This window comes from Zingiber officinale, chromosome 6B (genome assembly GCF_018446385.1).
Source record: "Zingiber officinale cultivar Zhangliang chromosome 6B, Zo_v1.1, whole genome shotgun sequence".
In the NCBI taxonomy this organism is placed as follows: domain Eukaryota; kingdom Viridiplantae; phylum Streptophyta; class Magnoliopsida; order Zingiberales; family Zingiberaceae; genus Zingiber; species Zingiber officinale.
Window position 1 is genome coordinate 71,315,365 of NC_055996.1, and position 11,924 is coordinate 71,327,288.

The following is an 11,924-nucleotide window of genomic DNA, read 5'->3' on the forward strand; positions in this document are numbered from 1 at the left end:
CCAATATTGTGCCAACGCTCCGATGCATGATGCCAATGACAGATTGGAAGTTGAAGGAGGAAGGAAATGAAGCAAAGGAAAAAGACATTGTTTATGTTGAGTGGTATCGGCTTTCAATAATTTACCGAAATAATATGTTTCAACAATTTCACCGAGCATGGTACAAGATTTAAAACCATGCTAAGCACAAACAATATCTCTTTCCTATGCTTCATCTACTTCCTTCGACTTCAATCCATTATCAGCATCATATATTGAAACATCGACACGACACCGAAAGCAATATCATTCCCATCAAAAATTGAAACTTTGACAGAACTTGAGATTTTTCAACCTTAGTTTAAACCAATTCTGGATGAAAAGAAAACAAAAACTCAAACCAATCATCTCCTCAACTACCCAACTTCATCTCTTCCTCTACTACCACATCACCTCTTCACAGGCATCTTCTAAATTGCTGCATCAAAACCATCTCCTTCTCAATCTCTTCCTATCCTCATTAAGGTCCTTGCCACTGGACACTCTCCTTCTCAATGTCACCTCTATTGTCAAGCTTCTGCTCTTCCATCCTTAAGGTCCCTTCCCACCTGCCAAAACTCCTTAAGTTCCTATTCACCTCCAAGACTCACTCAAGTATGTTATTATGAATTTCCAATCAAAATGAATAGTTTTGACTAACTATTCACTTGTAACCGGTCATTATCAAGGGGGAATACCATATAATTTTTTTCTAAAATTGTTATTTGTAAAAGAGAATTTATTTGGAGAAAATGAAGAATTTGAGATCCACTTTTGTATGTTTAGCAATTCCATGAGGAAAGATATTTAAGGATTATGTTTGGCATTTGTCTAATATTTTTGTTTAAATTTTTTTCATTAGGAATTTCTTGTTATATTTTGTTAGACTATAGATTATTTTCTAGCCATCAATGTTGGTTTAATTACAGTGCATAATAACACTTACAAACGTGCTCTTAGTACCAAAATTATTGATTCAGATAGAAGACTGATGAGTTGTGCAATCGATAGGGAAAGGGAACAATTTCTTAACAAATTGTTCAATTTTCACCGTGCACTTGTTAGTGGTAAATTCAATGTTGTTAGCTTTTGAATATGTTCTTATAGCATGCTTGTTGTATGTAGAAGATTTGTGATATATACCCTCTATAGGGAAAGAAACAATTGTATGTCAAATTGTCCAATTGCAATTGTTTGCTATTTTTAGAGGTAAAGAATGAATAACTTGTTGCTATTGTTCTTGTGATAGGAGTTATTTTTCTCTCAACAGAAAGAATGAACAATTTCATAAGAAGCTGTCTAATTGTAACAGTTGGCCATGTCAAAGGTCAGATCCACAGATCCCTCCTTATTATGCCTTGAAGGTGTTCTTGTGACAGTGGTGTTGCTGTAATGAAGGATGGAAATCTTAGCCCTCAACATTAAAAATAAATAGTTTGGCATGAAATTATTCAACTATTCATTTTAACACTTCAATAATAGTAAATAATAGGTATTATTTTCCAAGCACTTTTCTTTTAAAAAAAACATAGTTGTTTGTGATAAATAATAGGTGGTTTTGGCCCATAGAACAGAATAACAAACAAAAGGCATGGAGATAGAGAAGAGAGGAAGGACTGGGAGGTGGAAATGAATAGACACGTGATGAAATAGTGAGATTGAAGAGGGGCATCAAGTACAAAAAGAAAACGAGAAGTATAACAAACTACACTTTCCTTTTAAGCAATAATTAAATACACAAAGAACTTCATTACCCAACACTTGTAGATTATCGAATTAGGATCGGTGTTGGACAGCTTCTTAGCAATAGTTTAGCACAGCAATGTCGTAGCGGAGCAACAATACTAAGTCAGAGCGATCTGAGCATCTGACTTGATAGCTGGCACGAAGTCCAGACAGGTCGACGGGTTGACTGGATGTCTGGCACGAAGTCTAGCTTGGTCCAGACTTCTACCCATCGAGAATCGAACATCCCAACCTCTTGCCAGAATCCCACATCTGAACTTTGTCAATCAGGAATCGCACATACAGACTTTAATCCATCATGAATCGAACATCCCGACCTCCTGCCAGAATCTCACATCTGGACTTTTCCAATCAGGAATCACACATCCCAACTGGACTTCCTACCTGGTGTCTGGTTCTCTTGACCCGTCAAATTTGTCAACCCTGTGCACTTGGTATAAAGGTTAGATCAACAACACATCTAACTTTAATCCACTTGTCATTTATCAAAACTTAGGTTTGATCATTGGTGTCAAATGCACCAACAATCTCCCCCTTTTTGATGCAATGACAACTTAGGTTAAAGTTAGAAAAAAAAATACAAAACATATATAGTAAAAAAAAATGATTTTAAGAGAAATCTAAAATGAAGCAGTTAAGTTTTATTCTCTTGATCATTTTTAGGGTTAAATTTTTTATATTTTCTTTGGTGTTTCTTACTTAAACCTTAACCCTTCCCCTTTAGCATTTATTAAAAAAATATACTGATAAGCGTACCAAATTATGAAAATATAAATACACAAGTAAGAATGACAAGTAATAGTTTTTTCAAAGTAAGTATAAAAACTTACAGGTTTAATGTAAGGAGGAGTTAAAAAAAATTTCTAAAGTATTTTGAAAGGAAATTTCAAAATTTTCAAAAGGGTTTCAAAATTTTGAGAATTGAATTTGTAAAAACAAACCATTTTTTAAAGCTAAATTTTACAAACCATTTTTTAAGATAAATTTCAAAATAGTTTTCAAAAAATAATTTGTTGCAACTTAATGTTTAAAGTTTTAATTGTTCAAGACAACTTTTAAAAAGTTTTGAAAATTATTTTTCTAAAATATTTTTAAAGTGATTTTCAAAGAGAATAACTTTTCACTTTATTTTAAAAGTGATTTTCAAAGTAAAGCAGTTTTCAAAGAAACAAAGTAATTTTCAAAGTATTTTTTTTTTTGTAAAATGTGTTTGCAAAATATTTTCAAATAAACCATCAAAGTAGTTTTGAAAGTAATTTTCAAAGCACTTTTCATTTCATTTATCAAAATAGTCATTTGAAAAAGTATAATAGCAAGTTTTGAAAGAAAGTTTTGAGAGTATTTTATAAAAAAATTTTCATAAAGATTTAGTAAAATAATTTTTAAACTTTGATTTTGAGTACAACTTTTCAAAGCTAATTTTTTAAAGAAAATTTTGAAATATCTATTTGAAATATTTTTCAAACAAAAAAAAAACTAAGTTTCATTTTTTTTGTTTAAACTACCAGTTTGCAAAAAGTAGTAAGAAGAGAAAAAATATGACATTTTGAAAGTAGTTTTCAAATATCCTTCCCCTGAATATGATATTATTTAAAAAATAATATTCATCTAAAAATTATTCTTAAATGTCTAATCGTTAGTTACTAACTAACTATCAGAAGATAGCAGTGTTCACTTGATTAGTCAAATTAAGTACTAATGTCCAGTTAGAAATTTGTTAAAAAAGAATTACTTGACTTAATCAATGTACTGTTGTATTTTTCACCTAGACTTATGTTGATGTACTGATATATGCATCTAAAGTCCAAGCAAAAAGCCTACATATCTCACACAATTCTAGGATTTTGAATATATAATCAAGGTAGACCTAGTGTATTTATGAGATGTTGGTTGCCTAGATTTATAGGATCATACTTTCTAGGGATTTATCCTAAACTAAGGCCAAAATAAATTTTGAAACACTAGGGAAATGAATTTTTTTAGAAAATATAAGTAATAATTTTTTCTAGAATTTGAAAGTTTATTTAATGAAAGACACATTCTACCCTTTAATAAGATTTTCAAAAAGGAATTTACTAGATTATTTAAATAAGTAGTCAACAAGCAACTAAATAGATAGATCAAGTTAAACAAACAAATAATATATACAAGTGCACTAAAAAATAATGGCTAGTCATCATTGGCAGGTAGAGGTGGGGGTTGTTCAGTCACTCGTAAGGTCTGAAGTATATCCTGCATCTGTAGGTCTGCCGCCCAAAATCAGTAGTCATCTCACCGTGAAGAGAGGTGAATCCCTTCGAGACTGGCTGCCAGATATGTGCGGAAGACTCCTCAAGTCTAGTGAGGCGATGCTCTACGGAAAGCAAGGTCGAGGGTTGGGTCGTGGTTGGAAGAGGTCTAAAGTGTTGGTGCGGTTGACACTAACGGTATAACTCAGGTTTTGATGAATGACAAAGTAGGTTAAGTTAGTTTCGTAGTGATATAACACTTTGACTGAGTATACAGGAGAAGTCCAGATAGGTCGACGAGCTGATCGGATATCTGGCACGAAGGCCAACTAAGGCGACGGGCTGACCTGATAGCTGGCACGAAGTCCAGACAGGTCGACGGGCTGACAGAATATTTGGCATGAAGCCCAGCTAGGTCGACGGGCTGACCTGATAGTTGGCACGAAGTCCAGACAGGTCGATGAGCTGACTGGATGTCTGGCACGAAGTCTAGCTAGGTCGACGGGCTGACCTGATAACTGGTACAGCTAGGTCGACGGGCAGACCTGATAGCTGGTACGAAGTCCAAACAGGTCGACGGACTGACCAGATGTATGACAGGTAAGTTAAGGTAAGTCACTGGAGGTGAGTGACTTGGTGAGGACGCATTCCTCGTTCGGGGGAACAGTAAGCGTCGATCCAACTTAGAACTATTTCGAAAATCTAAGTTGAGATCGTGACTAGATTTTGGTCTCGGGTAGATAAAATCTAATTACTACCCTTCTGAATATAAATATTCCAACACTTTGTTTTGCAGGGTAGTATAAATTGTATTTTGCCTCGAACTAACATTTTCTTGCAGGAAAAAGGAGTGCTAGAAAATGATGGTCCGAGCGCCCAGAAGGCAAATCTTATCTCGATAGCTTGGAGCGCGCTAATTGGTTGGCCGACGTCACGGTCCAGGCACCCGGAGCACTCTTATAAAAGAAGGCCTCCACCAGAGCTTCAACAACAACTCTCTTCTATGATTACTCTCCCGCGCGTTGCTTCCAAGACGCTCTTGCTACGCTGCGAAGCCTCTCTGACAACCAAGTGATTAATTCTTTATTTTATTGTTGTCAGTATTTTCATTCTATAAATTCTTGTACTTATTATGATTTATTAGTGATTGCCTAACGAAAGCACTCACACGTGCGAGCTTTGGAGTAAGAGTCGCTGAAGGCTCCGCACCAAGTAAAATTGGTTTATGTTAGCGTTGTGACTTTTATCTTTCCGCTGCGTACTCGATTTAATAACGAATTTTTAACGATCGCTATTCATTCCCCCTCTAGTGTTTTCACGATCCAACAAGGGATATCAGAGCAAGTACCACTCTGATTTGGTGTAACCACCAATCAGACAGAAGGGGTGAAATTCTTTTTCATTTTTTTTGACTTTAAGTTTTTTGATACAATCCAAATTGGTATCGTTACCTTTTTGGAATTTTTTTTCGTAGTAAATTAAACTAAATTGGTGCCCAAGGATAAATTGATCCAACTTTATTTGTAAAATCAATCAACCAAAATATTTTTATAGCCCAAGTATATGTAGACGACATAATCTTTGGTTCAACCAATTCAGAATTTTTACAAGAATTTATAACCTTAATGGAATAAGAACTTGAAATGAGCTTAGTAGGTAAACTAATTTACTTTTTAGGTTTACAAATTAAACAAACTAATGAAGGAAATTATGTTTACCAACAAAAGTATATCAAGGAATTACTTAAAAAATTTGGAATGAAAAATATCAAGAAAATAAAAATACCAATGACAAGTAACACAATTTTAGATAATGACCTAAATGGAAAATCTATAGACCTAAAATACTATAGAAGTGTGATAGGTAATCTTCTATACATAACCGTAAGTCGACCTGATATTTTATTTGCGGTTAGTATGTGTGCTAGATACCAAACTTGTGCTAAAGAATCCCACTTAACTAATGTAAAAAGAATTTTAAGATATTTAAAAGGAACATCAAATGTAGGAATTTGGTATACTAGAACACTCAACTTTGAACTCTTAGGTTACTCTGACTCAGACTATGCTGGTTGTAAACTAGACTGTAAGAGTACAAGTGGTGGATGCCAGTTACTTGAACCATCACTTGTCAGCTGGTTTAGTAGAAAGCAACATTGTGTTGCCTTATCTACTATTGAGGCAGAATATATAGTAATAGGAGAATGTATTATACAATTGTTATGGATGATGCATACTCTAAAAGATTTTAATTTAAACTTTACAAATACAAAAGTACTAATTGTTGAATCGTGTAATTCGATAGAGGGGGGGGGGGTGAATATCGATTGGAAAGAATTATCGTAGAGTAAGCAGCGGAAAAGTAGAAAACGAAAAAGTACAATGCTAACACGAACCTTTTTACTTGGTTTGGAGCCTTGGTCGACTCCTATTCCGAGGCCCGCACTCATTGAGTGCTTTCATTGGGAAATCCACTAGCAATCTGAAAAGATGATTATAGAATTTGAAGTACAAAGATGCTTTGGTCCCAGAAGCTTAAAACAACAAGCATTCTTGCAACAACACTTGTCTACATCAGTTTTTGTTTAGCTTCTTATTTTTTGTGCTTTCACTGCTATAAAGAGGCTTCTCCGCTTAAAAGAGAAACTAGTGCTACTCTATTCCTTGATTAACAACCTCCCCGGTTGTAACCAAGTAAAACTTCTGAGCCTCTGCTTTTCAGTTTATTTATTATTTAATGCAAGTATTCTTTAATTAAGTTATTTGTCCGAGAAAGGTTCTTTTATTTGATTTGGTGAAGGGGATATTCAATCCCCCTTCTAGCCGCCGCCAACGGTTCTACAAGTGGTATCAGAGCCAGAATGCTTTAGGAGTACTAACCGTCGATCGAAGCATCGAATCGATGGCTGGACCGAGCATATAGCCAATGAAGTTCGAGGGAGAGTTCGTGAGATGGAAAAAGAGAATGCAGGTATTCTTTAAAACTGATTTTGAATTGCTTTTAATAATGAAGTTCGGTTTTGTAGCACCCGAAGGTAAGGAAGAATATCAGTGGACGAAGGAGCAGGCCGACTACGTGGTAAATGGTAAAGCAGAGTTTCATCTGCTGAGCATCCTACTGCCACAAGAAGTCAACCGGATCGGTGTCTACAACTCATCAAAGAACTTTGGGAGAAGTTTCTTGAGCTACACGAAGGGACGTCCGAAGCCAAGCTCGCAAGGCGGGACTTACTTCGCAACTAGCTTACCAACGTTTGATTTGAAGAAGACGAAACCATTGCACACCTTCACTCGAGGATTAAGGAACTCATCATCGGACTTTCGAATATCGGAAAAAAGGTAAGCAAACGAGATTCTCTAAGGTACGCTCTTAATGCTTTCCCTAGAAATACAAAATGGACATCATTAGTAGATGCCTACTATATCTCTAAGGATTTAGAATCGGTTACCTTAGAAGAGTTATTTTTAACTTTTAAAGTCCATGAATCGAGATATGCAGATTGAAAGAAGGAGCCGAAGCAAAATATTGCCCTCAAGGCGAAGATAGATGAACAAGAGTCAGAATCTTCTTTCGACGACGAGGAAACGATGATGATGGTAAATCAATTTTAAAAGTTATTTAAATCTAGAAAATCTAACCATTTGCAGGGTAGAAGGAGAAGAAAAATCAGATGCTACCATTGCAATGAAAAAAGGCATGTTAAAGACAACTATACTAAATTGAAGAACAAGGACAAAGGCAAGAACAAGAAGCTCGTCGAAACGAACCAGCATAAAAACTTGAAGGCGACATGGGACGAAACGTCATCCGAATCGGAGATTGAGGCTTTCTTCGGACTTGCGCTGATGGTAAGTTATCAAGACGACGAAAATGAAGCAAGTTCGTCCAAAATGAGTATTGAGAGCATCGATGAAGGAGGAGTGACATTGGAACAAAGCAACACTTCAGGGGGAGCTACGAATAACGGGATCTACAAGGTAAGTCAGGTACGATCTCTTCTTCCTGATAAGTCATTTAAGTTTATAAAATACTTATCAAAGAATTGTTGCAAGCTAGAAAAAGAGATTAAAGAGTTAAAATTAATTCTTGCAAAATATTGTCCATTAGAAGAATTTGATAAAATAAAATTAGAGAATGATAATTTACAAAAAGAAATAGCATACTTGAAAAATCGTGCATGCTTATATAATACAAGTATTAGAAAATTTAATGGTCTAAATTAGTATTTTAATTACCTCAAAGGATAAATTAGAAATTTTTTTCAGAAATATATTCCAAAGAAATTTCTAATTAACCCAGTTGGAATGAACCTATATTGGGTTCCAAAGACTTGTCTAAATTAAAGTTTAATTGGACTTAAGGCTTTCAGAGAGTGTATTAAATATTTGATTTCCTTATGAGGCTTTGTCTAAAAAATGGTTGTGGCTCCAATAACTAAGAAGGCCTAGTGCCTCGCTATAGCCTGGAAGCCAAGTAACAAAATAAAATATTTAATTGACTAAATGATTAAATATTAAATAATGATTAGATAATGCTTTACATAATTGTCAGTATTTTTTTATTTTGCATTTTAAAAAAAAACTTAGAAAGTTAAAGTTTTTTTTAAATATACTATGCTTTTACCAAATTTCCTAAAAAAGATTATTAAAGTTTTTTTTGGAAGTATCAACCTTACTCTACCAAAAACTTTTTTCAAAACTATTCAAATTTTTTTTTAAAAAAATATGTTTAACTTAAGAAATTATATTTGCAAAACTTAAAGTTTCTAAAATTATTTACGTTGCAAATTATTCTCAAAACTTTTTCAAAATTACTGAAAAATCAAAGTTTTAAAAAAAACTTGACTTTCTCTTTTGTTTGAAAAGTTACCATTAGATTTTTTTCTGTACCTTATTTTTTATGTGATCAAAGGGAGAGAAGGGATAAGTCTAGGGGAAGGTAGGCAAAATTTCAAATTTCAAATTTTTGCACTTTAATTGTAAATTTATTATTTTAACTTTATGTTGGTTTACCCTAACTTAACTTGGGTTACTCACATCAAAAAGGAGGAGATTGTTGGTACCCTAAGGTAGTTTTGATGTGATCAAACATGTTAAGTTAGGTTTCTATTATGTTTAACCTTGTGTCTAAGTGTGCAGGAACTTAGGAGCACAGGGAGTCGAGCAAAAGATGCAGCTAGCGAGAAGAACGACATGGGAGAGAGCCGATGGACTTGGTGTGTGATAACTAACATTTTGATGCACTATTTTTGCCCTTAATTTTCATGTTTTAATCCTTTCATATGATTAATTGTTGATTCTTATCCTGTTTATTGAGTTGGATTCATATTATGAGTTTGTTATAATTCTTCCTATTTTTATAGTTTTCTACATATAATTGTGCACTTTTATTTTTTTTAGGGATTGAGCTCAAGTTGAACCAAATTGAAAATAAATGCTTGAGTTAATGAGAAGTCCAATTTGAAGAAGTCTGAGCCATTGGATCAAATCTGAAGCAAATTAATCAAAGGGATCATATCTAATTAATTCTGGCCATTCATCAAGATCCAGTTGATTGTGATCAATCTGTGTAGATCTAGGATGATCCAAGCCGTTCATTAAGATCAAGCTATCCTGATCACTCAACAGGTTCTAGTTGATCTCGACCGTTCACTCAGATTTAATCTCATTCGCTTCATCATATCTGGATTAATCACGACCGTTGGATCAGATTTGGGGGAAATAAGTTCTCTTCCTCTCTTGTTCGTGTTTTTTCTGCCTTCACGCGGGGTGAAGCCACGCACCGACGCCAACTCGCCTCCTTTCTTCTTCCTCACCATCGGTCGGCGACTCTTTCCTTAACTTCACTATCGCCGGCTGACCTTCCCTATCTACTCTTCTTCTTCTTCTCGATTCCAATCGACCTCCTCTGCTTCTTGATTCTAGCAACAACGGCAAGCTACGGCTCCAAAAAATCCACCTCACCGGAGGGGTTCTCCAGTGAGATTCTTCGCCCTCCGGCGCTCTTCTTTCACTTCTTCCTACTGGGGTTCAGGCGGAAGAGGGCAGAGGAGCGGCGACGGTTCATTCCAGCAGTAGATCTTCTCCAAATTTAGCCAGCCACAGTAGCCCTTCGAGTCTGAGCAGCACTTCTTCTTCATCAGATTTCGGATATGGGAGATTTTGATCGTTGCGTTTCTTCACTTGATTCGAATTGATCGTTGATGTTTCTTTTAGTTGGTTGATGAATGCATGTACTAAGTTGTTCTTCCCTATTTTAGATTTACACGTACTCATGTCATTTTGATTCATGCTCGTAAGGTGTTCGACCAAATGCTTCTTCCAATAGTTAGGTTTAAATTCATGCATTTTATTTTGCTTAATGTTTGCTTGTCTTGTGTCTTTCAATTGCTATAAGTTCTGTTATTCGTTTGGATGAAATTAGGATTAGATTTCTTTAATGCTCTAGATTTCATTCAATACTTACTTTATGTTGTCTTTAATTTCCTTGCAATCATAGATTAAGTTAGACTAGGTTTTCTTACTTTCACTGTCTTTCATTTACTAGGTTAGGTTCATTTAATATTTTGCTATTTCATTCCTTAGTTTAATTCCATTATTGGTGAAATCGTAGCGTAGAGTGACAATGCGTTATGAGATCACTATTAATGGATAGATAGGATGTCTTTCATTAATTAGGATTAGATTTCATACTTGCTTTGTTATTTTGTTCCTTAGGTTTAATTTCATACTTGTTTTGTTATTTCATATCGTAGGATCAGAATTCAAAACCCAAACCCCCAGTTTTATATAAATAAATCCAAAATCCATAACCAATCCTGAAGTTATCATCCTATCGTTACATTCTTTGGGAGACGACCCGAGTCATTTCTATACTACTTTAGTGTAGAGGGGTTCGGTAACTTTAATTGTAATTTGATAAGCTCCCGTAGCATGACACTCGAGCTCATATCAGTGCATCTGAGGGATGAGGTGCTGCGGAAGAGTACGCGAGCGGACAAGAAGGAGGTGTGCGGCATTTCCGAGGGATGAGAAGCTGGAGCGGAAGGTTGCCCGAGAAGGCCAGAAGTTGGGTTCGGGTGTGCCCTATTCTGGATGGCTGAAATCATCTAAGCGAGCGAAAAAACTCAGATCGAAGCAAGCGGGGCCGAAGCTGGAGGCCCGGAGAGAAAGTCAACAAAATGTTGACTTTCCCCCTTCGGGGGGCCCGAAATGATTCAGGGCACTTGGAACCCTTTTGGGCGCTCGGAACCCTTCCTGGCTCCCGGAACTCAAGTTTTAGCCATTTCGACGTGGTCTTTGACCGTTGAGTTAGGGATAAGTTTTTATCCCACTCAGGCTCTTGGAACCCTTCCAGGTGTCATACAACCTTGGTCCTAGATGCTATAACAATCATTCTTGCAACAACACTTGTAAACATCTTAGTTTTTGTTTAGCTTCTTATTTTTTGCGTTTTCACTGCTGTAAAGAGGCTTCTCCACCTAAAGGAGAAACTAGTGCTACTCTATTCCTTGGATTAACAACCTCTCCGGTTGTAACCAAGTTAAACCTCTGAGCCTCTGCATTTTAGTTTATTTATTATTTAATACAAGTGTTCTTTAATTAAGTTATTTGTCCGAGAAAGGTTCTTTTGTTTGATTTTGTGCAAGGGCTATTCAACCCCCCTTCTAGCCGGCCTCTAACGATCCTATAGATTGAACATGGGTTGAGCACAATAGATTGGCTTCATGAATTGGGTTGGAGTAAAATTGAACCCAAGTAGGATATTAGGTTCTTTCACTTGGTTAGATGAATCTTGCATCCCCTTGTAATGGTTTGCTTCCTCCTGAACCATGTATTAATTTAACTAACTTCAATATCCTACCAAATCAAATTCACAGTGTAAGGAAAAATATCATGATTCAAGAGAGAAATATAATTAAGGTCAAAGCAA